General features: G+C 37.5%; 2 long non-coding RNA genes across 2 annotated transcripts in view; both read left to right on the forward strand.

The window, feature by feature from the left end:
- LOC143659767 (uncharacterized) overlaps nt 1-1,566 on the forward strand; it is a 30,333-nt gene extending 28,767 nt beyond the window's left edge. Inside the window, exon 3 of the long non-coding RNA XR_013163711.1 lies at nt 1,187-1,566. This is a non-coding gene — a long non-coding RNA (uncharacterized LOC143659767). The remainder of the gene's footprint in view (nt 1-1,186) is intronic.
- A 9,580-nt stretch (nt 1,567-11,146) lies between these two features.
- On the forward strand, nt 11,147-14,818 carry LOC143659769 (uncharacterized). Its single transcript, XR_013163713.1, has 3 exons — nt 11,147-11,212; nt 13,149-13,201; nt 14,258-14,818. It is a non-coding gene; the product is annotated as an uncharacterized LOC143659769 (long non-coding RNA).
- Nucleotides 14,819-24,186: the final 9,368 nt, after the last annotated feature.

Below are 24,186 nucleotides of genomic sequence, written 5' to 3' on the forward strand. Positions count from 1 at the left end.
TCAGATACCAAGCCACCTTGTACATGTTAGTTTTGCTTTTAGGTCTTGACTTGTAAATTTGTCAAATAATATTTGCATGCTGATTTCCTGGTTCTAAGGGACCCTTTATTTAAGAGGGATTTTGCCCATTCATAGAATGATAAAATGTTAGAGTTGGAAGTTTCCTTATAGTTTATCTAGTCCAAAAATTGAAAATGACAACTTTTCTGTATGTTATTTTTGTCACTTACTCTGCCCATGAAAGGTATCTCTAATCAATCATTTTATACTCTCTCAGTGATCATAGGTATGGTCTCATTCCTTCTAATATGAGCACCATTTTTGTTTTCACCACCAATCTTTTCATTTGGATCAGAGGTAAAATCTCTGTGTTTCGTAGTTAGTACTTTAATTTTACAGATAAGGAGAAGCCAAGAGCACGAATAAGACTTTGTCAGCATCACACAACATGCTATTGTTAGAGCTAGAACTAGAATTAAGGTTTTCTGGGCCCCAAGATGAAGCTCTTTCCTTTGAGCATTGCTGCAATCTCTAACAAGCAGAATAGGGCATTTATTATGACACACATTCTAAGGTCCTATCTGCAACTCTCCTGTCCTCTGGTCGTCATTAGTTACTCAAACACTTATTCTTTATCTAACATAGAGCTAGGTACCCTGCATGATGAGATCCTCAAATAGGGAATACATTTTTCTAGATTTCTCCCAATAGACTAAATTAAGGATCGAGGGAGTGTGGTAGTAGGTTACTGACAGGATTTACAGGTGTCCTGAAGGAAACTCTTTGGTAGACACAGATTATTGGAAGCAGAAGGAAACACAGACTTCAACCCTCTCATCCCCTAGACACAACATCAGAGAGTTGCCCACAGTCACGCAATCATCAGTGTTGGAATCAAGGCTACACACTCAGTCACCCGACTCAGTAGACTGTGCACTGCGTCCCCGAACTGTCTCTGTGAGCTGTAATAAAGGGAAGAGGGAAATTTATTGGTCACTTACTATCATCTACTTAGTGATTTATAAACATCATCTCATTTCACCACCAAGATCCTGTGAGAAAGGTATCATTCTCATTTGCCCATAAGAAAAGTGAGACAAAGAGTTCAAACAGCTTACTCAAGATGATCACAGCAGATATTACTATTATTCATTCTTATGTGGTCCCTTCTCTCTTCTGAGCACAGGAAGCCTCCTTGCCCTTGCACAGAGATATTCAACCAATTCTAGACAATGAAGTCTGAACAGAAGTAACGTGCCAACTCCAGGCTGAGACAGTGAAAACCAATGTGGGTTTCACATGCCCACCTTCCAGCTCTCTCTTACCCTTGCCACAGCAATTGTGGAGGCCTCTTGTTGCAGTGATGAAGCTACAAGACAGAACTGCTGGAATCACTGACCATTTCTTATAAGAAAGCCACCATGGAGAGTTGCTGAGTCCCTGTTATTTGTTGAGGCACTGATTTGTCAGCAGTTGTTTATTACCCAAGCATGGCTTATTTTATCCTGACTAATGTAAACCACAAAGCAAGAGAGTTTAAAAATCGAGTCACATTGGTTGGTTTTCTTCCTGTTATATTGGAAATATACCTTGACTTTGCCATTTAAACAAATTATAAATGTCTTCCAGCCTCATTTTCCTCGAATATGAAAGAGTTATTGTGCCAGCTACTTAAGATGTTGCAAGAATTAATTGAGGCACTATATGTGAATTATGTGAAACATGATAGGCACTCAAATTTTAGTTCACCGTTTTCCTCAGCTCCCTCACTCTGTTGAAATTAACCAACTCCTCCTCTGGATACCTTACATTTTTTGTCATGTATTTCCCAGGCTCAAAGGCACACAGGGAGCTGCTAGCTATGACTGATTAGTAATTTAAGCTGGGTAGAGTGAACTGGAGATCTCTAGACCCTAGAGGAAGCAACTCCTGCTCACATGCAGCTTGTGGTTGCTGTGTAAGATTTTATGGTACAGGTCAGAGAGATACCAGAAATCCTGAAATTTTTGTGAAATCTATTTTTTGTTTTAATTTAGGAAACTGATTACTGTTTTTGTTTTTGTTGTTTTTCAGTTAGGGTGGAAAAAACAGAGTTTAAGTCAAACACACATATCTACAGTCAAATAGGCCTGCTGACCACTAGTTTGTAAACTCTGCATTGAATTTCTAATAATGACCCTCTATATCTTGCTTGAAATTTGTCCACATGAATGCCGGACTCACTGCTCACCAACTAGGCAGTGAGTCCCTTTCATTTCTGAAACCAGAAATGGTTGGTAACTGGTGGTTACCAACAATAGGAAAAAAAGGTAGATTGAGGGGCTAAAATGGGTTAAATTAGCAATGCCTTATGAATGGTAGACTTTAGGAACTGGGAATTTGATTAGACAATTTAAACATAATTTTTTCCAAATCTAAAAAATAGTTGCCTGACGTTGTTTCTTCCAAAAAAGGCTAAGAAGTGCCCTTAATGTGGGTTTTAATTAAACTCTGCCCCATCATTTTTTACATTCTAATGTCAAGGCTGATGAGTGGCCTGCCTTACAATGCAACCCAAAATCAAAGGTCCTTAGAGAGCTAGTCCAGTGTTCTCCACTGAAGAAGCGCTATTCCCTGAGGGCATGTAAGAAAATCTCTAAAGAGAGGGTAGGCCTGAGATAGTTTACAAACATGTACTCTACATTGTCTACTACTTTAAGTTATTTTTAGCAACAGTCATTATTTTAAAATATAAAACCATCAAAGGAAGGTGGTGAATCTGAATGTGGGGGACCTAATAATAACAATAATAATAACAATAATAATAATAACAATAATAAGAGTAACTTTCATTTATTGAATGTTAAGCATATGCCAAGCATTATGCTATGTACTCCACCAACATTATCTCATTTAACTCATAATGCCTTCAGAGTTAGGTACTAGTACTGTCTTAGTTTTCCAGGACCGCTATAACAAATACCACAGTATCATTGGCTTAAATAATAGGAATTTATTGTCTCATAGCTTTAGAGGCTAGAAGTTCAACACCAAGGTTTAGGCAGGATCATGCTTTCTCTGAAGTCTGTAACATTCTGATGATGACTGGCCAGCAATCCATATCTCAATCTCTGCCTTGGTCATAGGACCATCTCTCTCCCTATCTGTTTCCTCATGATGCCTATTGACTGTGTTCAAACTTCCTATGCTGATAAGGACTCTAATGATATTGGATTACAGACTCACCCAGATTCAGTTAGCTAACATCTTCAGAGATCATATCTACAAACGGGCTCACATCCACCGGGCTGGGTATTCAGACTTGAACATATCTTCTATGGGGGACATGATCTAATCTATCACAAGTACTTTTATCAGTTTTCAAATGAGGAAACAGAGGCTCAGACAGGTTAAATAACTTGTCCAAAATAGCATAATCTGCAAGTTGCTCAGTAGGAGTTTTAGCTCTCTATAGTTCCAAAGGCCTTGATTTAACAAAATGAGTGCTCTTTCCACTATCAACTCTGACTGTACCACTCATCTTTTCCAACACAATCTCTTGGTAGGACTCTACTGAGGTACATCAATGAAATCTATTCACTTCCTTTGAGACCTCACAGGTAACTCTTAGTGACATATCCTTACATTGATATAACAGATTTCTTCCAAAAGTTCTTAAACCCTTTGTAGGTGCTAATAATATATTTTTATATCAGCGTCCCATTTTCTGATAGGCAAATTGAAGTATAAGACAGTTAGCTATTTTATCCATGATCTAATTCATTTAATTACTACAAAAGTTTAAACCCAGGACTTTATTCCACTGAGTCTTAAGTAGATTTTTTTCAATAAATTCATTAATATATTCATGCCTGTTTCCTTATAGTAAAAATGGGCATAGGCCAGTACAATGGTTGGCTCAGTGGTGGAAATCTCACCTGCCATGTCAGAGACCTGTGTTCGATTCCTGGAGACTGCCATGCCAAAAAAAAAGGGCATAATAATAGACCCTATGTCATAAAATTGCTTAATAGTAGACACTATTGACCCATAGTAGGTTCCCAATAAATGCTAGTTATTATTATTGGTATTTAATTACCAATATTCTTGTTATCTGAATCTTTTAGCATCTACTTCTAAGCACTAAGACCTCTAAAATATTCATACATATCTAACAAACATGACAGATGAATAATTATTATCCTGCAGTAAACATCACAGATGATCAGTTATGAGATCAGGGACACACAGGTGATCAAGCTGATTCTTTAGGGTACAGTGATAGAATGTTATACGATGAAAACATTATATTTAGAGCATAGGAAAATATTGTGAAGGATTTTGAAAGATGTTCACCCATCAAGGTTATCTCTGCCTCTTATTTTATTGTCTTTGTATTTTATAACCCTGCAAGCTATAGAAAACTGACAGACTAATAATTTCAGTTCATAGAAATACAAGTTTTGTCCATAAGGTTATAATCTTCTGTATATTGCAAAGTTTTTGAAAATTTGGAATTTAAAAATTCATTTGTAAATTCATGTCAGCACTTCTTTACTGGCCATAAATGTGTGTAATATTGAGATTTCCTCCGAACCAGTATTGACACTTTACTGATCCTCTCATTAATTAATGGCAAGGGAGTAACATCAATGGTGTGTTTATTTTATATTTATTTTTGTTTTATATTTATTTGAGAGGCATAACTCTACCGTTATGAAAAAAAAAACACTTTTATCAAGAGTCAGAAGTCAGGCATACTACATCATTTATTAGAGTATAACCTTAAGCAATGATTTAAATTATCAGCTACGAGTTTCTTTTTTAGCAAAATGGTAGAGAAATTCCTTTGATATTTACATGTATATTACCCCACCCACCTCGTTAAATAATTTTGAGAATCCAGTGGGAAAAAAATGAATGTGAATATGGAGAGAGTTTAAGTGTTTCGTGGTTCAGCAATTTGCTGATAGAGATAGAAATACAACCTGGCTAGTTGCTTTGTAGTTCATATCCTCTCTGGATTACCCTGTTTTCCCATAAAGAGCAGAACATATTGGTCTGAAGTAAAGGCAAGTTGATAGCTAAGTGATTGTGTATGGTCTCTACAAGATAATAAGTTTAATAAAGAGTCCATTAGGATGGGGCTGCGAGACAAGTGGATTTGCTTTGTAAATAATCCCTCACTGTCTCAAATGCAACCATTTCTTTTTATACAGCTCTGGCCCAGAGTGAGCCCTGATGGAAGAGCCAATTCTAATGGAATAAAGATGCTGAATTCAGAGCTCACACATGCAATTTTCAAGTTTAAAAAAAGCTCACCTAATCTTATGTTTCTCTTCAACATACCACCAGCTTGAAACTGCTAAATTTAGTGAAACAACTTTCCCAGAGTTGTGAACTCGTCATGACAGAAGAAATTTTTAAATCATAATGGCCAGTCCCTCTCCTTCACCTTTGCCAGTTTAACCTTCATCTAAGATGACATTTACATCAGATGCTTTTTATTTGCATTTTTGAATATTTTTGTTGTTTGGCCAGACACAACACGTGATAGATTCACACTGAGCTTAATGAGTGGTAGGGATTCCAGTTCCTAAACTGAAGAGGTAATATGTAGGACTTAAAATTAGACTACTGTGTCTCAACCACAGAGAGAACAAAATCATCTCAATGTATGCTCCCTAATTAATCTTGACAATTTGATTTTACTGTCTCATTTATCTAAGAACATAAACTTTTCATCAACAGTCAAATCTTAGAAGGAGAGAGGTAGAGAGAAGAGGGGGGAAGGTGGAAGGGAGGGAAGAAGAAATGGAAGGAGGTAGAGGAAGAAGGAAAAGAGGGAGGGAGGAGGAGGATGGGAGGAAGGGAAAAGAAAGGAATGAGAGGATGGAGGGAAGGAAAAGAAATCTATCCTTTTTCCTGAAGAGCTTACCTGAGAAAACTAGCTGTGTAACTCCTCTGGGATGTCATGACTCCTCCATGGGTGTCGTTTTCCTATTGAACTGTAAGGGCCCTTGAGTTGCTTATAGTTCAGAAATTCTAACCCAGACCATGAAATGACTGTAGCTTACAGGAATGCACTTCACGGAGTATCGGAATGCAAAGGAACTCTCCACAAGTACCAACGGTGAGGGATATTTACTACCTGTGGGTGAGGAAAGAGACCAGAGCTCTACAAAACTCACCAAATATTAAATGGCTCACTTAAGGCCCTTGTTGGCCTTTTTTCTGGCTGCTAATTTATCAAACCCAAATTCCTCTTTATGTTTCTTGACTACGTGCATAAAGCAAAATGCTATGTGATATGAAAAATCAAGCTGCATTTAGGGAGCCTTTTTAGAGTGGTGTTAAAAGGCTGCTATGCATCTATTTTGGGGAGATACACTAGCATCCCAAGGGAGCACAGAAGAAGAATAGGATTGAGGGTTAATAATCTACCCCTATTTTGACCATACTCATTCTTGAACATTCTCTGGAGTCAAGAGATTGACAAGATAGAGGGAGGTCCCAGGGACAAAACAGACAGGGAAAAAGACAGGTAAAAATGGTATCATCATCACCATCATTGGCTTCCACTCTATAAAACCTCTTTCTATCTCAGCTTCTCTAATTTTTCTAAAGATGTTACACTCTAGGTAACTACTCTGCTAACATTAAACTCAACCCTCTTCTTGCCAGCTCATGGCCTGCTACAATGCTGTGAATTATTTTCATCATAATGTCCCCCTTTCCTCTCCCAATGTCCACCTTACTTCCATATATTAAGTAGTAGTTACTTATATCCTAGGAGATAGGCACTAATTCTATGTCTGTTTTATAAATTAAGACACTTAAATAACTTGCCCAAATTCCCCCAGCTACATCCAGTTTTGTCTGATCCAAGAGCCTTGGCAAACACAGAATGCTGCTGCCCTCTGGAGCAGGGTCCTGAATCACATCAGTCAAATTCATTCCTTCCCCCTACTCTCCTCTTTTCTTTACTCCAGGTGTTTCAAATGCTAATGTGTATGCAAACCACCTGGGAATCTTGTTAAAGTGCAGATTCGGATTCAGTAGATTTGGGGTGCAGCATGAAATTCTGCATCTCAAACAACTACCCTGGTACTGATGATACTTTGAGTATCAAGTCTCTAGACAAAGTTTACTTTGAAAAATTATGTAAACTTTGTATGACTTCAACTGTTTTATGTAAAGCACCGAGGTCTGTTTAATTAGAATGTTTTATTTGGCTATTATCAAATACATAGCACTGTTATCCCATTTTAATTTTTACTGTATATACTTTTTAATATGAAATCCAGAAAAATAATGTTCTATAATTTAAGTCCCCCAAAATATCTTGTTTGGCATTTTATACATATCAGACACTCATGAAACTTTATAGAATTAATAAAAAATGAAGTTAGGTATGTAAGGAGCTGCTAGCGACAGGAAGGTGCTGAAGTTTCAAAGATGATCCTGGAATACATTGCTGTCCCCATGACCTATCCATAGAAGGAAAAGGCAGGTCTTTTGCTAAGCATGGGCAGCTATTTGAAACAATACTAGGTAAGTGAAGAGAGATGGTATCGAAATGGAAAGGACATATGATTAAGGTTTGCGTGACCTGACATCTGGTCTTGGCTGCACTTCTAATTCTCTGTATGATTAGCAGAGCATCACATAACCTCCAGAGCTTCCTTTAGCAATGAGGAGCTATGCTGCATTAGATCCCATCCAACTATGACTATCTGTGAGCTTCCAATGCTCTTTGTTGTGGGAACAGGAATAATAGGGACACAAGGGCAGAGTGTGCTATGGCGCTTCATTCTGTCACCATTCTCAAAAGAGGTAAAAAGGGCATCCTGTGCTATGGGCATCAAGGCAGCTGCAGTTGGTCTGCTGATTTTGGTCTTAATCTGTCACAGCTGCCCATAAACTGTGGCTGAGTTGTGGGTGCTGGAAGCTGCTCAAATGAGCTCTATCAGTGATCAATTTGCTACCCTCTAGAAATTCAAGATTGCACTTCATTTACTCAAAGAATGAACTGTTGCAAGATAAAATCTCTGCCAACATAACTGAAGTAGATCATGTTTCCACTGTGACTCAAGCAGGTGAGTGTTGTTGTATTCCCAGGCACAACAAGGGTTGTACTAGGGGAAGAGGTGTAGATGATACATGGTGTTTGGTGCCTAGGGAAATGTTTCCAGGCTCCCAGTGGTACTTAACTAGGATAAAAAGATTCTTGGTCCAGGCCAAATGAGGGTCAATGATTTATAGCTGCAATATTCTTAAATGTTATAACTAAATGCTATCCTATTATCATCTGCGAATTAAAGAAGATATCTCCTTTTATTTTTCTCAAGACACATCTGTGTTGAAATATTTAGCACAGTGCCAAGTAGACAATGTACATTAAATGGATAGATTCATTAATTTAACAGATTTGTTGAACCCTAACCTAGGAATTTTATATCCAAGTGTTTTGGTTATTAGAGAGCTGTCACTGTTGTGGGTTGACTCAGGTGTCAACAGGGGCTGGTCATCTAAGAATTGGGCAGTACTGGAATGTCTAAGATGGCTCAGTCACATGATGTTGGCTGTTGGCCAGGAGCTCAGCTAGGGAAGTCAGCCCAAGTGTCTCAGATCCATCCATGCCAGATGACTTCCCCATGTGGATAGGGGAACATAACATGAGTACCTAGAGGCAGGAAGAGGAAGTTGTCAGGCCTTTTAAGGCTTAGCTTCAGAAGTCCTAGAACATTGTTTTATTGTTCGAAGCCAGTCAAAATGTCAGCTCAGATAAAAGAAGAGGGGAAATAAGCTGTAAATCTCTTTATAGAAGAAACAGCATGCAGGGATAGGGAGGAGAAGGATGGTTGGGACATTGTGGTGGCTTGGAGCATGTTCTGAGAACATGTAAAACATGTTATTAATTTTGACCCATTCCTGTGGGGGTAAACTCATTGTAAATAGGACCTTTTTATGAGGTTATTTCAGTTAAGTTGTGGCCCAACTGAAGTAGGATGGGTCTTAATCTTATTACTGGAGTCCTTTATAAGCAGATGGATCTCCTTTTGCTTCAGACACACAAAGAGAAAGCCACAGGGAGAAGCAAGAAGCTGGAGTTAACAGAACCTGGAAGAGAAAAGAGAGGATACTCCCATTTGCATTGCTACATGACAAAAGCCAAGGACAATGGATCGCTGGCAGCCAGCTCCAGAATACCATGGTCTTCTAGAAGGCAGCATCGCCTTGGTGATGCCTTGATTTTGGACTTCTCCTAGCCTTAAAGTGATGAGCCAACAAATTCCTGGTGTTTAAGCCAATTCATTAAATGGTATTTACTTTAGCAGCCAGGAAACTAAGACAGACATCCATTTAGATAAAGATCAAATTTTCTATCACCTGAGTTAGTCCCTTTAGTTTACATATGGCACTAGAACTAAAGGCACAAAAAATATACAAACTAGATATTTTTAATTACTAAAATTAAAAATATTGACAATGGCAAGTGCTGACAAATTTGTGGAGCAACTGGAACTCTCATACATGCTGTTTAGAATGTAAACTAGATAATCTCTTTGGAAAACAGTTTGGCAGGTTCTTAGAAAATTAAATGTACACTTATTACATGAACAAGCTATTTCACTCGCAGAAATATTTCCAACAGAAATATTAATATATGTTCACACATATAACTATAAAACACACAGTGAAATATAATATAAACTGTGAGTTATACTCAACAGTATAATTAAAATAATATTTTTTCATCAATTGCAACAAAATTACCACACTTGTGCAAAATGTTAATAATATGGAAAACTATATGTATAAAGAAGGGGGTGTATGGAAACCCTATACTTTTTGCATCATTTTTCTGCAAACCTACAACTGTCCTAATTAAAAAATGAAAATAAATGTTGGGCATCACTATCCAGGAGTATCCTTCCCAGCCTACCACAGGAAATATATCAAAAGCTAATTCTTAACAGAGCTCACATGCCGATATGTTGCTATATATATTATAACTGCCTGGTCTATCTCTCTTTTATATTATTGGTATTAGTTAATATATAAACACCATGTAATTCTAATGTGCTGTCATTGTTTGGAACCACTGACTTTTAGAAGAGTATATATGAGAAACTTGTGTAAAGATATTCACCCTCACTATTATATATTAATAAGTGATGCATAAATTAAAACCATGACTTACCTATCAGAATAGCAAAAATTATAAAATAGGCTAACTTATTGGTCAGGCTGTTGGCAAACTGATACTGTCATACATTGGTGATGGGAAGAAACATCAGTACAACAGTTCAGATGAGAATTTGGCTATACTAAAAAAACGCATTTACCTTTTGATCCAGACATTCTGCATGTAGAAATTTAACCTATTTTTATCCTCCAGAAATACTAATGTACATATATGCTAATCATTGAAGGATGTTTGTAATTTAAAAATACTGGATACAACAACCTAAAACCCCACAGACAGTTGAATTGACTATAATACATTTACACAATGGAGTACTATAGCGTGTAGTTGAAAAAGAATGAGTACTATCTCTACGGACTAATGTGGAGAGAGTTGCAGGATATACTGTTAAGTGATAAATGCAAAAAAAAAATGTGTCTATGGTAGCTACCTTTTGTGTAAGAAAGATGGGTAAATAAGAAAATACACATGTATCTACTTAATTTTGCACAAGGAATCAGAAGAATGCCAACTCTGAGACTAATGAGATTTTTTACCAATAGGGTTGAGTGTGAGTGGGGAGAACAAACTGAGGGTGTAATGACACTTTCCTGTGCATAGCTTTGTATATAGTTTCACCTCCTTTGGTACTAACTTAATGTTTCATGTCATTAAAAAAATTAATAAGAATAGAGAAGAAAGGTAAAATAGAATATGAACAGCAACACATGTTCCTCATTGAATTTCAAATGAATAGCTTCACTACACTGAAGGGGGAAAACAGCTAACCCACAGTCTTTTGAAATAGTAGTTTAATAAAATTATCAGGTGATTTTAATGTGCAGGGACAATTGTAAGCCATGGACATAAGAAAAAGTAGTATATCTTCCCATAATTTGCAGTGAGAAGGATAAGCATTCTTCTTGAAGTCGCCCCTTCCCAATTTCTAATTTCTCCTTATTTTTCATTGACCAGATTAGATCAGCAACTATCCCTGAATTACTGGCTTAAGCTAATCAGGCTCTAAAGATCAAAGATGAGGTAAATCCCATTCAAAAGATAAGTGTCCTGGGCGGGCAATGGTGGCTCAGTGGCAGAGTCCTGCCTGCCTTGCCGGAGACCTAGGGTTCAATTCCGGGAGCCTGTGCATGCCAAAAAAAAGATGAGTCCTAATGGAACAGAGTGATCATCTCCCCCAAATCCATGTGATATTGCTTAAGAAAAGAGAAAAACAGGAAAAAATATATTCAGGGATGATGAGGGGAGGAGACTGATACATCCCTTTGGAAATTTTGGGACAGGGATAAAAGAAAAACTGGTCCAGGAAGCTAAGTATGCTATTTTAAGTGAATAGCAATACACACTGTGGAATTCAGGAGAATATTCAGTTCTAGAGTTTCTAACTTTTAATAAGGGAGATGACTGGTAGTTAGATTGAAAACATAGGTAGGGGATTTTAAAGATCCAGACAGCAACTGAGAATAGTCCCTCCAAACATGTGGGGAGGAGAAGATATCCTGTAAGATCCAGACAGACCATAGTTATGGAACAAGATAGGCTTTTCAATCCCAATGTGTACAAGGGTAAACTGGGTGACATTCCTCTCTTTGAGCTGCACCCTCAGAAATTCAAAGGGATAAGGGTGAACCCAGAGATTTGATTTTAGACAAGCTTCTAAGAAGATTCATAGGTGGTCTGACCATTAAACTTTGAGAAACCCTGTACTATAGGAAAATTATGCCAGTTACCTAAACAGTTTCAGGCACTGAATAGAAAATTAGCATCCAATTAGCATTATTTAGGTTCCAGATAAGAACTTGACCATTGGCCTAGTCAATAATATTTATCCTAATAATAATGATAACTAACATAAATAAGGTGCTGGTTACTATACACTCACCATGCATTATTTCATTTAAACCTCATAAGCATAAGAGAAAACTGCAGCTAAGTGTCTGTGTAACTTCTTTAGCATCACCTCAGTAGGTGAAACAGGTGGATTTCTGTCTTACTAAGGAGTTTGAAAGATTAATTATTATGCTCTGCTACTTCCTTGAGGGTAGAAGATATAGAGGGAATAACAGACTTAACAGCAGTTAAAGTCTAAAATTTGAGGACCTATAGAATGTTGCAGAAATCCTAACTAGGATCCTTTTTGACCTTAGAAATAAGTATAAGTAAGATTAGTGGTAAAGATTAATCTTAGAGGAAAATAAAAAGCAATTACAAAGATAGAGAAGTATAGAGGCAAGAAACACGAAAGTGCATATGAAACTTGTTTCTTTAAAACAAACAAACAAAAAATAATTTTTGGTTCTAGCCATTCTCAAGCAAAGAACACTATCATGGGCCTTGAACTCTGATTTTATTGATATTCTCATCCTCAAGTTTTCCAATTACAAAATAAGAATACCAGCCAATGTAGTTCAAAGAGGAATGTGGGAATATAGGAAATGGGAAATTTACTCCATGTTCTTCAAAGAAAACAGTCATAATAAAGTCACCCAAGATAGACTCCTATCAATACATAATCCTGCTGGAGTAGAACGTCTGTGAACCAAATAATCAGTGCACATTTCAAATCACTGTTGAATTATTAAGTGAGACTTACCTGCAAAATCATAAAAAAAAAAAAAATGGTTTGAGTACAATGCAAACAAAGGGCAGTCCTCTTTGTTGTATAAGAAACTATATCCAAGATTTCTGCCTGCAGGAAAAATCCCAAAGAAATTCATTGCAAAATACCCAGTTAAAAATGATCATAAGCTGCCATTTTGTTTTAAGATAGAACACTGGTCCAAAGTTTGTCTGTGAGAAGTATTTTGAAAGCACATCAGCAATGTTGAAATTAGCTCGTGCTCAGTCAACCCCTTCTCAATGTCTTTGTGGAAGCATTGCCTTGAATGAGAAGGGACTTGAAATTGTCTTTCCCTTCACTCCATTAACTGCAGATCTTCTCTCTTGTATCATAAAACAGTCAAGTCCTGGACAAAGATGAAGTAGAGTTGCAACCCAGATTCTCAAAAATAAGTAAGTAAGTAAAGGCACCTACTCCAGGATAAATCACTACCTATTCCCTCAGAAGCTTTTGCATATCTAGCTAAACTTCTAAATTGCTAATGAGCAAAAATCATTATGTACAAATGCAGTGTGATGAACTGAGAGTGCAAAGACCACTTGTTCCACTGAAGATTTTATAGGCACCTAGGTCCTATAATAGCCATTTTATGTGCATGCATTTTTTAAATTTAATCTAAAATTGGTCCTCTCTCCTATTTTTCTGATTTTTCTTGGCTACCAAGTAGTAGCCAAGAACTTCTGTCTTTGGCTGTGCTGAAGATACCTACAGAGTTTCTGATCCCCAACCTTCACTCCCCTGGCACTGACATTAGCCTTATGCAAATTGACTTTTACCTTCAAAAACTAAAAAGTGAAAAAAATACATCTAAATCAAATAGTATAATGCATTTTGATTATGGATAGAAGATCATGTTTAATGTGCCATAAAAAGATAAAGTCAGCTGCAGGAAAAGTTCTGACTTGGTCTACAAGTTAGAAGAAGCTTCACAGAGGAAAAGTTATAAGGAATGACCCCATCAAAAAATATTTTCTCCATGAATGCCTGAAATTCCACTGTTCATTAGGTTGTACATAGCAACAAGGCAGGGGGTTAAAGCAAAAGATTTTTAGTGGAAATTTCCTCTCACCCTCCTTCTTTGCCCACATATCCATCTCCCTACATTGCCTGCTCCCTAGTTCACAGACTTCACCAAAACCAATGCACGCGCACCACTTTTCTAGCACTAGTCAGGATTCCAATTCTACCAAGTAGAAAATAGTGTTACAATGACAATAGGACTGTCACATACCATACTGGTCATGATAGGGGCCCCCTCTTAATGTACCAGTGGGAAAATTGGGGGTTCACTTCATTACCAAGTCATTGCTTTTGGAATTCAATTTCTTCTCTGGACATCGATTTTCAGTAAGAGGAGAAAAGTTTGAGGAATTCAGAAGGGCTTTGGCCATTCCTTTCTCCTCTTTCTCCTCCCCCTGTGTGCATTTTTTTTTTGCTTTTTTTCCCAGGCAGAGGGTAATTTGTATACTGGCTGAAATAAAAGCAGCGTAACAGATGAAATTCATGGTCAAATCCTGTGGACATCACTGAAGAGTTAATGAAATTTCTGTGCCTGGAACAGATTATTAGGCAACAGCCGAGATTGGAAAAAGATTAAGCTACTGAATTGCTGGCAGAACCAAAGGAAGGAGTCTAAAGTCAGCATTCATCATTCCCCATAGCAGATGAACAATTTGGGAAATAGAGTTGGGTGATTTGTTCTGAACTCTTAAGCCATTTTGCCTTGTCCTTCTCTGACCTAGAAGGGTGGACATTGTGTATCCTGCCCAGTGCATTCTGCCCCTCCTTTTCAATGCTCAAAAACCCTCAATAGCCCCCCAGTGTCTATACATTCATAGTCCAAGATTCTAGGATTTCCACAACCCTCTCTACAGTCCCTTTTCACAGTATATCCCAATTACTTCCCTGCATAAATTATCTGTTTGGGCACATCTGGCAGTTTTTGCACAGAACAGACATTCACTATGTTTTCCTCACTAATCTCTGTTTTCACATCTTTGTTTACATCATTGCCCCATCTGGAAACTTTCCCTCCACCCTTTATATTTAACTACAAGATAAATAGTAAAATTGGGACTTTGCCTTAATTATAATAGAATTGAATGAGTGTATGCCTATGTACTTCACTGTACGTGTGTGTGTTGATACACAGATGAATCAGAAATATTTCTTGCTCACAAGGAAACCAGTCTTAGAAAAACAATGAGATAATCAGAGAAAGTCATCTTCCAGTAAACTTATATGGTGTCCTAATATTAGCTATCACTTACTGAGTGTTTATTATGTGCCAAGCATTGCACTAAATGTTTCCATGGGATGCCAATTTTATTAATCCCCCAAATCTTGTGGGCTGGGAACTGTTATTATTCCCAATTTACAGATGAGAAGACTGGGGCTCAGAAAGGTTAAGTACCTTACCCAAAGTTAGTAAATACCTAAGCAGAGATATGGACTGGCGTCTCTCTGACACCAAAGTATATTGTCTTTTGACCATGTAACTAAGACGGAATTGGCTTTAGTTTACATTGAATGAATTGTAGAAGCAAGTATAACTAAATAGAGGAATGCATAGTGAAATAATGGTAAGTATTCTGGGAAAGAATTAATGAGACTGTGGATGAAGAAAAGGCAATTGGAATGGGAAAAGTTACTACAGGTAGATTCCAGATGGACCATTGACTGCTTGGGTGCAGGATATGGAGAAAGAAAGGTATCAAAGATGGCACGAAGAGTCAATATCAGTTTATGAAAGTAAATGTAAAAAGAAAAAAATACACCCTTGGAAGCAATATTTCCCTGTGATGTAAACCACTGGCCAAACACTGTTGTGGATAAGATTTTTCAGAGTTCTCAAAAATTCAATAATATTTGTAAGTTGTTTCTTCTCTAAGCTAGTGAACCTCAGATCCTTTGCTTAATTTGTCAGGACCTCCTAGTCTCTTATTGCCGCCTGCCTCCTGCTTCTTCTCTAAAGCAGAGGTAGGAAAGGACTAGAACAGGTTGAGAGGGGACAGTTTCTCTTCCTTTGATTGTGGCCTCGAGGGACAAAGTCACTTGGCCTGGATTTCATATTTTATTTAACTTGTTAGTGTGGTGAAATGCTTTGGATGCAGATTAACTCCCATCCCCCACCCTACAACCCCACACACAGTACTGACTAATTGATTTACCTAGCTTGAAGCAAAAACTTGCAAGGCCTTTGATAAAGAGATTGAAAATCTTTCTTTGCTGCATAACTGCCTCTGTAAACAATAGCTAAACTAGGACAGAAGATCCTAAGTGTTCCCCATTGAAAAGAGCCGCAGATTTGGGGTCAGAAGGAACAAATGTTTTTCTCCTCCACAAATGGTATACATATTTTATTGGGTGATTATAAATGCTATGGGAAAGATATGCTGGAGGCAGTGCAGGGACAATGTGCTTTGAGCAAAGTATGGGCCAGAAATTGTTTTCAAAAACACACAATATCTTGTTTATCTATTAAAACAGTCTTACGAGATAGGTATTTTAATTCAAACTCTGTGAACTGTGACTCAGAGAAGTAAAGTTACTTTCCCAAGATAAAATAGGTAGGAAATGGGGGAGCTAAAATTCTAACCCTGATTTTTCTAACAACCTAATTTTATGCTCTTGCCAAACTGCCTCTCTCATTGTCAACAGAGAGACCAGGAGCATTGCCTCTCACTAAAAGAAACTCAACAGTTTTTAAATCAAGGAGAATAACATCAAAAACAAACTGTGACAAAATTGGTGCTCTACAACCAACTCAACTGCTCCTTCCTTGCTAAGAAATTCTATCAGCCTGAAGGCAGTGTGTGTGGGGGGGACACCCTTTCTCCAGGGGCATATGACAAAGGTGGTGGTGAATGTGGAATGGAAGGGCCTTTGATCACTGAACAAAGTAGTTGCTCTCACAAGAAAGGAAACTGAAACAATCATCAACCCTGGCCCCTGGCCCCAAGATCAGGCAGGGGCCTCGGGGCCTGTCTCCTGTACAAAGGCAAACACCAGGTTGCCTCTCCAAATGTGACTGTGTAGTTACTATTTGATCACCAAATGGATGCACCACCTGCAAAGAGAAAAGGCATCTCGTAGACTTTGCTCACAGTTGTTCTTATGGCTGCCTGAACTGAAGCCCTTTTCCTATCTTTTCCTGCAGTGTTTCTTCCATAATTGTATATATATATATATACAAACACATGAGATAGGCAACCCTAACCCATAGGTCTTCATACATATACAAGCTAGGTTTTTTGAGGAAATTACACATATTGAGAGTCTTCCATTCCTTCCTTCCTTCCTTTATGTATCAAGCTCAGAAAGTGAATGCCTAATGTTTACATGCACTATTGTTTACGTAATATAAATCATGGTCATCCCCTTTAAGGAGCTCACAGATTAGTGAGAGAAATAAATGGGACAACTTCGACAATGCATTGTGGCATTGCGATACGTAATGAGAGATTACAATTGTGTTTTCAGTGGTTTATGTGGTGGTTTGAGTGGCCTAAGGAAGGAGAATCGAAACTGAGTGAGAGAATTCAAAGAGGAAAAGAAGCCTCCAACAACAAAAATATTTATCCTGTGCCCTCCTGTGTCTGGGGTTTGCTGCGGAATGCTGACAAGGTTTAGAAAATAAAGTATTTAATAAGTCAGAGTAACTCCTGTTCTAATGGAGTCTTCATCTAATGAGGAAGACATACAATAAACAAGTACTCAAATATATAAGATAATGTTGGATAGTAATTTAGGCTATAGAGAAAATAAAATAGGATAATGTGATAGTAAGTTACTCAGGAGCAAGCACAATTCTGAATTACACAATCAAACAAGACCACTTGGAGAAATTAACATTTGAGTTAAGATTTAGAAAAATAAAAAGAGCTAGCTTAAGATCAAATGGCACATAAAACAGTCATAAGGAAAGACCTCAGCCCCCAAATATTGAGAAAATCAATGCTTATAATCTCATTATTTTTCATTAACCAGATGTAGCAGTCAGTAAAATGCACTTCACAGATCCCCTGCTACAGGGGGCAAAGTTAATGATATCTGGAGCTGCTGCTTTTATGGATCCACCAAAACAATGCTTCCCATGGGCTAATCCCAGACAATGACTAAGCACAAAATGAATACTGAAGCAGTCTACTCTAGGGAAATGAAAGACTCTTTCAATTGGTGACTTTTGTACATGGTCTCCCATTGTTCTGGTTGAAATTTATTGCCAAGTATACTTCCAATCTGAGACACAGTCTGAGATGCCTCCAATCCCAATCCTTCTTTCCCTCTCTTTTTCTAAAGGTGTTACACATGTATCAAAGTCCAAAAGCTCTGTCTTCTTTTCTTTTCTCCAAATAAACCTCTTGTACATTTTTACCATTACTGGCCTCTGTTTATCAGAGGGCCAAAATAAGCACAGCTGTGAGCAGTGGTTATGCATCAGGGATCTTGCCTTGAGAGAGCCAAACTGGGAAAAGACAACACAGGCGTTAAAAAGTATAGAACTTCCAGAAGTCAGAGTTAGGGTAATGTACACAAATGAATAGGATTTAGATGGAAATTGTGAAAGTAATAGAGAGAAAGAAAGATTGTGAGTCTAAAAAGGACTCAAGGCCATGGGCTCAAATGGGGATTTAAGCTCAGAATACAGTGGAAGAGTCTGGTGCTGGAAACTTACTTTATTAGGAATGACTTCCACAAAGAACTGAAAGTGTTACTCTGAATATGTCCTTCAATACATGAGAACTGGAATAAAATTTTGCCTAACATTTCTCCTATTTTTTTTTTATTAATTAACGGAAAAAAAGAAATTAACCCAACATTTAGAGATCATACCATTCTACATATGCAATCAGTAATTCTTAACATCATCACATAGATGCATGACCATCGTTTCTTAGTACATTTGCATCGATTTAGAAGAACTAGCAACACAACAGAAAAAGATATAGAATGTTAATATAGAGAAAAGAAATATAAGTAATAATAATAGTAAAAAATAAACAAACAAACAAACAAACAACAACAAAAAAACCCTATAGCTCAGATGCAGCTTCATTCAGTGTTTTAACATGATTACTTTACAATTAGGTATTATTGTGCTGTCCATTTTTGAGTTTTTGTATCTAGTCCTGTTGCACAGTCTGTATCCCTTCAGCTCCAATTACCCATTATCTTACCCTGTTTCTAACTCCTGTTGGACTCTGTTACCAATGACATATTCCAAGTTTATTCTCGAATGTCCGTTCACATCAGTGGGACCATACAGTATTTGTCCTTTAGTTTTTGGCTGGACTCACTCAGCATAATGTTCTCTAGGTCCATCCATGTTATTACATGCTTCATAAGTTTATCCTGTCTTAAAGCTGCATAATATTCCATCGTATGTATATACCACAGTTTGTTTAGCCATTCTTCTGTTGATGGACATTTTGGCTGTTTCCATCTCTTTGCAATTGTAAATAACGCTGCTATAAACATTGGTGTGCAAATGTCCGTTTGTGTCTTTGCCCTTAAGTCCTTTGAGTAGATACCCAGCAATGGTATTGCTGGGTTGTATGGCAATTCTATATTCAGTATTTTGAGGAACCGCCAAACTGCCTTCTCCTATTTTGATCTCTAACATGGGTTTCTCCTATTATCTTGTTTAGTTTACGTTCCCTTATTGCATCACAAGTGAACTCAGTAATACACTAGATCTTTTTTAGTCTTTCCTTCAATTGACTGACAGGTCTTAGACAACTATAAGAGTTGGCCAATATATTGATGTTTAATAGAGGAGAACTGCTAAAAACTAGCCAAACTACTTAAAGTTGAGCAATGACAATATCTAGAGAACTATTAGAATGTAAAAGTAGAGGATTATATCATAATATAAAGTCCCGAAGATAAAAAGAAAGCAAAAATGAATTGATGCACCTTCTCTGTTAGTATATCCTGATAATCTTCCCTCTGGTTGTTTTCAGATAGAGGTTGTTTTAATAATGGTGGTGAGGTAAGAAGGCAGAGAGAGGAAGCTGTGGCTGAAAGAAGTACTTTATAATATATATAAGATGTAGTCAAGATGCATATTTAGATGTAGGTTAAAATTGTCCAGAGTCTTGCTACAAAGTCTTGCTATTCATAATGACATGAATAAAATATCCTATTATTCTGATAGCTAGATCAGTTATGTCTTTTCTGCATGATCTTCAAGGGGACACAAGTACAAGAGGGTTAGGACTAGATTCAAGTACTAGTTATTAGCATGATAATGCAGAAGGACCAAAACTAAGACTACAGTGAAACCCTCCATGTAGGCAAAGTATTCCATGAAAAGTTTGTTGAGAGGACAGAGAGGTAATCAAAACATGAAGACCCAGGGTAAAAAAATATAGAGAAAGAGATCGTATTTCAGGGCTAGGTTAAGGAGTACCATTCAGAGATACAGGCTGCCAGTTCACACTAGGGATGAGATTCCAAGTCTTCTGAAATATATGTGATCATCAAGCTGCAGGATCAAGAATTAGATCTTTATATTTTAATTCAAGTCCTGTGAATGTTTTAATATATAATACACTGTAGAGAAACTGTGTTATAGTGAAAATTATAATTATATTAGAATATCATTCAATAATAGTTAAAGGACATTAAACCAAATATAAAATAGTAAATAAAAGAGAAAAGATAGATAAGAAAACAAGAAGGGAGTAGGAAAGACAAAAATGTCATGAAAATCACCAGATAGCCACATATGAGAAAACTATGCGGCTAAAGAGACTCTCAAAATTACAAGTAAACAATGTGGCAACAAGTTACCAACTGACAAAACAGAGTTTAGACAATATCCCTAGTGTGCATACAGAGTCCAGAATAATGGAGCTGTTTCCAGTGAAAAGAGAGAGCTGGTTAAACATATGCAATATAAATAAAGCTACGCCTTGAATGCTCTCCTCCTGTGACACAAAAACCTAAGCCAGGAAGAATATTCCTCTACTTGAAGTGAAACTTTGACACTACTGTAACAGTACCTTCACCATCCCACCCCCCAAGAGATGCTAACTGAATACCTGGATATACTCCTGATACCATCTGAGTACCGTGTTCGAAAACATACGAATTAGCCCAACTGGTCTGTATCCCAAAGCAAAGCAATGGGACATCACCCTGGAAGTGGAAAGTGAATAATAAAAGTTGAACTGAACGTGCAAACAGTCACATTAACAGTTTAAGAAAGAAGGGCTGATCAAAGAAATGAGGCAGAGTATATGAAGGACATGAGGGAGAAGGGCTATGATAAATACAGGCCACAAGCTAGGACTGAAAGCCACCTTATATCTTCCACTGAGTAAGTTCAAATTTACCATATTATTTTCTTCCACACTGGAAGCCATTTGATGGGTCTAGTCAGAAAAGGGTCTATCTCTGTTCTGGAAGATTTCCTTACAACCCCTTTTTGATGGAAATACTTAAGAAATTGAGGATTCCCCTCAATTCCATATGACTATACTTTTTCTGATGATTCCTGGAGGCTTGGTACCTATCTCTTAGATTCCAAAGACTTTCCTTGAATCATCAGCTTCTTTGAAAGGTTCTTAACCAGTCGCTCTCCCTCCATGATTTACACCTGAAGCTTAGTTTCTCTTTAAAAATGATACCCAACAGCACACTCATGTACTGCAAGCCCTTTACAGGTAAGTAACCAGCATTGATATCTAATTCTCTTTAGCTGCAACTGCAGAGACATATCATGAAAGTGATCTTTGTCTGATGGATCACTGAGTCAAGAGGATTGTGAAACACTGACTTCCTGCTATAGGTAAGGCGTAAGAGGTGCAGTAAAACATTAGACTGAGCGCAGAACGATTGGGTGTTTATTGGAACATTTGAGTACTTATTCTCACAAGAGATTAAGAAAGTTCAATGAGTAGTAAACAGTTCTCTTCAAATGGCGAAACAGTGCCAAAGAGTGCCAAGTGAATGGTGTAAGAACTGTGGGTGCTTGTATGGGCTCTGTGAGGCATTGTTACACCATGGTAGTGATTATATTGTAATTGTTACTGTCTTGTTTAGAGCTGTGTTGAGTCATTTTGTGCCTTCAAGAGGGACAGCAAAAATTCTGGTATTTTAATGTGTGCTGCAAACCATCAGTGTTGCTCACCACTGCTATGTGGATTTGACCAGAGTTGTGTGTTCACCATAGCGTCGTTCATGTAAGCCAGAGGGTGTGTATACAGATGAGTACCTAAGAATGACATTTTCTAAAGGGGAAAACTCGAACACTGGAAGGCTGAGTTTATGGATAATTTTGCCATAGTGTTTCTTATCATGAAATAAACATTTTTTTTTTTACCGGACACTAAAAAAGTCATTTCCAAAAATTAGAAATGGAAAAACATTCTTTGAATTTGCCCTAATTCAGTAGGAAAGAGTACTAGGGTGGAATAGCAGTTACCATGGAGGCAGGAGGGAGCGATTTGGTATTTGTGCTGTTTATATGCTTACCCAAGAATACATATTTTTAAGAAAACTTCCATTTTTTTTCTGATAGCTCTATGACATTCCAATTTGCAAAACTAGGAGTCCTGAAGTTAGAGTACTATGTTTCTAGTATCACAAGAATCTGGAAATTTTACTTCACTTCATTCTCCATCATCCTCCGGTAATACGACAACTCAGCATTAATCCTTGGTTCCAGTCAGACTGGCCTCCTTCATTTGATGATGCCATTTTCTATATATCTCCAGACACTATGCTAAAATATTAAATAAATTATCTCTAACCATCACAAAAGCCACATAGTATTGGTAATATCATCATAGTTTATAGGTGGACAAAATCAGTTGCATAATATGCCAAAGTTCATATGCCTGATCTGTTCCAAAACCTGGATTTTAGCTCAAAACTCTGTGGTCTAAAAATCTATTGTGATGATAAATGTAGAGCTATATGATACAGTGAACCACTGTGTGTACGCTTGGGATGATTATATGGGAAGTAAATATATATAATATTTATTAAAAAATTGCATTAAAAAATAAAGCCCATCAACATGTAAATGCAAAACAAAACAAAACTCTGTGATCTGAAGCCTGAAAATTTTCATTTCCACTGCTGTCTTTTACATCATTCCTCTCTGAAATCTCCTTTTCAAAGAGACTAGGTTTGTTTGCATATTTTTATTTAATTGTGGTTCTTAACCATTTTTTCCTTATGGGTTAAGGGAAGACGTTCTTTCTCCTAGTCAGGAGGCAGGCATGATGGAGCAAGCAATCAAGACTAAAACGGACTGGCTGAAGGATTGAGAAATTTATTCTATTTCTCTTATTGATCAGGAACTAAGGCAGGGGACCAGTTACTGAAACCAGCATAGATTAAGAATAAATCTCTTGCAACAAAGAATCCTAGATAATTCTAGATCATTCTAGAATCATTGATGTACATATTTGGAGAAATGCTATCATAGCTGGCACAAGGTTGAGTAACTATGTTTAAAACAACAAAGATGCCTCCTACTAAAGCATGTGTGTGATCTTAGGATCCTTCAGTCCTGTGAAAAAATACCCAGACAAGCATGTTTTGAATTTTGTTGATAGCATCTTGCAAAACTCCACAAAAAGAAAGTAGTGATGGAAAAACCTATGTCAAAATTTGTTTCCTTAAAATAAGAAAAGAGAAAGATGAGTGAAGAGGGAGATGTTGAGAAAGGGGGTTTCAAACACAAGCGGCAAGACAATTGAGCCACTGAAAAGATGGGAAGAGCAGAATCGGCCTCCAGGGGAAGACTCTGGAGCTTTTCCAACTCCACTCCTTTCTCTAGTCATCAAGTGATAGAGGTTTGTTGAACATGACACCTGGCTGCTCTGCATCATGGATTCAAATGGAGAGACAAAAGAGAAAGCTAATTGTTTCCCATGCATTCAAGTTTAATTTGGTGCACTTTTAATTAGGGCTCTGATGGGACTGGGAATCAGTTACTTCTGCACAAGCAGCTCCTGACAGCAGGTGACTGTGCAGAGGAAAGGAATTATTATGGCAGTCACTCAGGCCATGTTGGCATCCACAGTGTAGCCATGGAGGCTGTACTGGAAAATGTCACCCCTGATTGAGACTGTGACCTTACCCAAGATCAAAAGCACTCAGCAGAATGTGATACATCAGGGCTTAGCCAACTTATAAAAGGAAGTGAGATTCAGAACTGGTAGCAGAGGCTTATGGATGAAATCATCCCTAAGAAGGAAAAGAACTAACATTTATTGAGCACCTCTTTAGTGACATAGGAGCATGCAGCCAATAGACTAAAAACTCCCTGCCTTTTACCACTCACAATTATCCCTTCTGCACAGCACCCTTTTATATATGAGGAAATTAAGGTTGAGTTGGGCTAAGTGATCTTCCC

Source organism: Tamandua tetradactyla, chromosome 2 (genome assembly GCF_023851605.1).
Source record: "Tamandua tetradactyla isolate mTamTet1 chromosome 2, mTamTet1.pri, whole genome shotgun sequence".
Lineage (NCBI taxonomy): Eukaryota > Metazoa > Chordata > Mammalia > Pilosa > Myrmecophagidae > Tamandua > Tamandua tetradactyla.